Below are 5,739 nucleotides of genomic sequence, written 5' to 3' on the forward strand. Positions count from 1 at the left end.
TTGGGGATGTTCCCAACACAAATAAATGATAAACGTTTAAGGGAATGGATATGCTAAATACCCCGCTTTGATCATTACACATTCTATACATGTATGAAAATATCTCCTGTACCCCATAAATATGTACAATTATTGCGTACCAATTAAAAAGGAGAGCTCCTTATGAATAACAAAAGGCATTCTTATGACTCAGGAAATTCCAAGGGTTTTTGGCGTTATGTGCCAGGAACTGTGAACAAAGACCAAATATATTTCTTATAATACAACAGCAGATCTGATAAGATCACAGGAGAGGCTGAGGAAGCAGGTGTGGAATCAAGCATCCTCGAAGGTCTTAGCAGGAGGGCTTGCTCGTCTCTCTCTGCTGCTAGATGTGAAGAACTCAGACCGTCTCCATCAGCACATCATCCCTCTCAGGAGTCTATGCTGTGGAGGGAAGAGGAGGGCCCACCAGGCAGCCTCCTGGGCTGTCAGCCTCCGTAGGGGGAGAAAGGCACCTGCCTCTAGATTCTTATTGAGACAGCACACACCAGAGGGGCTGTCAGGAAACAGCAAATGTGCACATGCCTCACAGGGGCGAGAAGCTGGGTGTCAAAACCAACAAACGCCCATTACAAACATCCTGGAAATTACCATGAGTAGAAAAAAGCAGTCACAAATCAGCCACCTGTTCACTCCTCCATCCCCCTCCAGATGTGCCAAGACAGCTGCCAAACGTGCTGCTTTCCCAGTGGGTTAGGAGCATGGGATCCATCAGACAGGAAACACTTCTCTCTCAGCTCTTCTCGTCCTTACCTCAGGGAGCCACTGGTGCTGGATGCAAAGAACTGGTGACTTCTGCCATTCCTACTCTGTCTACACAGACTGCATCCTAATTCCACCCCTTGTTAATGCAGGACAGGAAAAGGGGAACAGGCTGGGAGCACAGAGAAGATGGTGAGGGGAGATGAAACAGACAGTGGAGAAGGAAAATATGTTAAGTCGCTGCTTACTGCAGAAAGTGTCACTGTAGGCCGGGCGCAGCGGCTCAAGCCTGTAATCCCAGCACTTTGGGAGGCCAAGGTGGGTGGATCACCTGAGGTCAGGAGTTCGAGACCAGCCTGACCAACATGGTGAAACCCCATCTCTACTGAAAACACAAAAATTAGCCAGGCCTGGTGTCGGGTGCCTGTAATCCCAGCTACTCAGGAGGCTGGGACAGGAGAATCACTTGAACTCGGGAGGCAGAGGTTGCAGTGAGCCGAGATCATGCCCATTGCACTCCAGTCTGGGTGACGAGAGTGAAACTCCATCTTAAAAAAAAAAAAAAAAAAGTATCACTGTAACTGCCCAGTGGGTTCATCTTATCCACTGCCCAGATAATAGAGCTGATTTATCAAGGCAGGGGAATTGCAACAGAGAAAGAGTTTAATTCACATAGAGCTGGCTAAACGGGAGACCAGAGTTTTATTATGACTCAGATCAGCCACTTGGAAACTTCAGAGGCTAGGGGTTTTCGAGGATAGTTTGGTGGGCAGGAAATGGGTGCAGCTGATTGGCTGGGGATGCAATCAATCATAGGGGTGTGGAAAATGGTCCTCATGCACTGAGTCTGCTTCTGGGTCGGGGGCCACAGAGGAGCTGCTGGTCCGAGTGGAGTCATCTGGTCATCAGAAATGCAAAAGTCTGAAGAGACATCTTAAAAGGTCAATCTTAGGTTCTACAATAGCGATATTAATTACAGGAGTAATTGGGGAAGTTGCAAATCTTGTGATCTCTGGAATAATGGCTGGTAACTGCGTATGCCAGCATCTTAGCAGAATTCAGGCCCCCCTCATCCTCTTAAATTTATGACCTCTTAAACTATTTACTTTATAAAGGCAGTTTAGTTTTAGGAAGGGTTATCGTTTACACTATAAACTAAATTTCTCCCAAGTTAGTTCAGCCTACGCCCAGGAATGAACAATGGCAGTTTGGAGGTTAAAGACAAGATGGAGTTAGTTATGTCAGCTCTCTTCCACTGCTATAATTTTCTCACTGTTACTATTTTTGGAAAGGTGTTTTCATCAGTACAAAAGGCAAAAGTGTGCCTCTGGCTGCCCTGAGGGTATACCAACACCCCACAGAGGGCAAGAAGGACCCAGAACCCTGTTGAGACCGAGCCAACTGTCACAAGAATGCCTGAGGGCACCAAGGATGTGTATTAAGTGTGTACGCTGTAAGCCCGCGATGGGATGGACTGCTCCCAGGTCACATCCTGTCCCAGAGAAAGGCAAGAAACTGGGTCCCCAAGCTTGTAAGGCTCCCAGAAGAATTTGTCTCATTGTAATGAAATAATAATTTTAATAAAATTATAATCACTTTAATGAAATGATGAAGACTCAGCATTACCAGTACTCTCTTTGTTGCATTCTTACCTCCTTTCCCTGGACTCATAAATCAAGTTTTACAAGAGTCGTTGACTTTCTGCACAGAAGTCCAATCACTGGGCAGGAAATGGGAAGATGGTGTTTCTGGATCCTTCTGGGAACAGGAGGAATTGTCCTGCGAATCCACTCTAGGTACCCCCAATTTGTAGACTCCCCCAGGCACTCTTGATGGTCCATTCAGGTTTGTTTAGAAACCCCAATGGTAGTGTAAACAAAAAATAAAATCCTAAGTCCTCTACTGACTGAATGGATTCTGTCTGGGCCAAGGGGACCCCAGAATAAAACCTTAAAAACTGAGTTTCCAGCCATGACGAGACAAGAGGTCAGGCACGCCTCATTATACCTCCTCCCTTTTAGGGTTTAGACACAGCAACTGACCAGTGTGCATGTTAAAATAGACATTACAAAACTGACTCTCTGTGATAATAAGATAACAAATTATCGACAGGACAGAAGACCAGGCCAGGCAAGGGTTAAGTCCTGCACCCCTACACTTAATGAATCAACTGTGTTCTAACTGCCATAAGACTTTTCTTTTTCTCTAGCAGCCAAACAAGCACTGGTCTCAAAACAAACAATTGGTAGCTCATCCAGCTCATAGATGCTGTGATGAGTGGAGCTGGTGGAACGGAGCCCCTGTTCCATCCAGCCATAATTATAGCATTCATTGGACAAGAGACTGATTTCAACAACTTCTCCAGATAAGAAGACCCCCAACCACACACTGGTCCTGGCCAGTTTTCAGAGGCTGCACACTTCAGTGCCTTCCTGTCCTGAAAAGACCTTCTGACATATAGGGCCTAATGGTAACACATTCCAATGTTAAGACTCCACCCTAAGGTGAACATGGGTTCCATGTAATATGCATGTTTGTTCAATGCACATGCCTCAGGACCACCTTCATGAATATTCATATCTCCTCTTATAACATGTTGAATAGGTATGTTTGGCCAAACCTATTCAGCTTACATTCCTGTCTAAGTCCTCCTCCTTCAAAGTGCCTATCTCTGGTCTTTGCAGGATGGCCACCTTGCAGGCCATAACACTTTATAAGAAATAAAGTCTCCCTTCCAAACATACAGATTTGTGCATTTTTCAGTTAACAATAGTGATGACTAAAGCTTTGTGGGAAGTTGGAGAGCATGTTGAGCAGCCTTGTTCTTTGGCAGATGGGTCAGAGATCATTCATTCTGAACTGTGGGCCAGAAAAATCACAGTCTAGACCAGCTATGGTCCAAATGTTTACATCCCCCCAAATTCATATGCTGAAATGCTAACCCCCAAGGTGATGATATTAGAAGGTGGGGTATTTGGGAGATGCCTAGGTCATAAGGGTGGAGACTTCAGGAATGGGATCAGTGTCTTTATTTATTTTTATTTATTTACTTTTTTGAGATGGAGTTTTGCTCTTGTTGCCCAGGCTGGAATGCAATGGTGCGATCTCAGCTCACTGCATCCTCCGCCTCCTGGGTTCAAGTGATTCTCCTGTCTCAGCCTCCAGAGTAGCTGGAGGCACCCCCCACCACACCTGGCTAATTTTTTGTATTTTTAGTAGAGACGGGGTTTCACCATATTGGCCAGGCTGGTCTCGAACTCCTGACCTTGTGATCTGCCCACCTCAGCCTCCCAAAGTGCTGGGATTACAGGTGTGAGCCACCACACCTGGCCAGTGCCTTTATTAAGAGAACTTGGAGAGCTCTCTCGCAACTTCTACCACGTGAGGACATAGCAAGAGGGGACCATCTATCAGGAACAGGCCCTCACCAGACACTGAGTCTGCTGGCACCTTGATCTTGGACTTCTCAGCCTCCAGAACAGTAAGAAATAAATTCTTGTTGTTTGTAAGCCACCCAGTCAATGCTATTATGTTATAGTGGCCTGAATGGACTAAGACAGGGCCCTAAGTGATTTTTCAATAGGGGACTATCATCTCTCACAAGCAAATGCTTTGGCGCCGGGTTATTTTGAGCTGTGCTGGGTAAATATGACCAAGAGGCAGCCCAGGCCTTCACAGACTGTCTGGGGTGAGGAGGGGGCCATATTTACCTGTGCACTGGTCTCTGAGGTCTGGGAAAACAGCACCTGCACCTGCCATTCCCCAGCACACCCAGCACAGTGTTGGTGCACAGTGTCGGTACACAGGCGGTGCCTTCGGAACCTTTGAGGAACACAGCATGGAATCTCAATGCTGTTTCCCACACGCAACTCAACCCAGGTTAGGATTTGATGCCTTCAGGGCTGAGACATCAGGAAAGTGCTCCTCAGGGTCATCCAAGTTCATCTGCCTGTAAACCCACTCCAGAGAGAGTAAGGCTAAGGAGGTTTAATTGTATTTTTCCAGGTGAAGTCAGGTGAGGTCTTCCTTAAGCTTCCTTAAAGCTTTTCTGAACCTGGAAATAAGCCAGACATTTAGGTGTGTCTTATGTTCCGTGATAGGTAGATTAACCGTAGCTGCTCCAAAAAATGATTTCAGAACAAAGATGTTATCGGATGAAGGCGAGGCCACAGATGCTTGTACTTTCTCATTAAATAACGTAACTCAGTGTTGCCAGTTTTCCGTTGTCCAAAGGACACTTCCCTCACTCATGTAACTCAGGTTGGCCTACCCAGAGGACTAATCCTCAACAGACTATCTTAACTACCGTGTCTGTCTGTTAGATGCCTGAATTTTTACTTACTCAACTTCCAAGCTGTTCCAGAAAGGTTTTAATGCAATGACTGAGGACTGCGTGGTGGGGGAACTAGAAGGCAGTAAAAAGAATCTCAGACTGAGAATCAGGATCCCAGATGATCGCCCTGTTTGCAACCACTCACCCACCCTGGGACCCCCGATTCCTTAGCAATGAGGAATCTGGGTTTCCAGCTTTGGCATTCAATGATCTGAAATGAAAAGCCAAACAAGAGTCAAAACTGGGATATAACCTGAGAAACCTGTATCCCATTGCAGGGCCTCTTGGTATCCTGGGACCTCAGAATGGTTTACAATTCTCCAAAGGGTAGAAGTGCAATTTGAGTGGAAGGAAATGGCTTGGGACTTTATCCCGCCCCCTAATCAATGACAAAAAGCCTTCTTCTCGTCGGATGTTATACATCATCCTTTCAGGATGACACGATCAGAGTCCATTTCTGTGATTCATTATGTTCCCAATAAACATTTTGAAGAAGAGGAAACAGCTGTCCCTTTTAAAAGACTATTTTATGCGAATCACTGTAAATAAATAGGATTTTTAAAACTCAGACGCTCTCTGAATGTTTGCTTTTCTAATATCCCTCTCTAAAACTTCAGCAAACTCAAGGGTAAAGCAGTGCCACAGGGGCTACTAAAGCCAGC

Source organism: Symphalangus syndactylus, chromosome 19, assembly GCF_028878055.3.
Source record: "Symphalangus syndactylus isolate Jambi chromosome 19, NHGRI_mSymSyn1-v2.1_pri, whole genome shotgun sequence".
In the NCBI taxonomy this organism is placed as follows: domain Eukaryota; kingdom Metazoa; phylum Chordata; class Mammalia; order Primates; family Hylobatidae; genus Symphalangus; species Symphalangus syndactylus.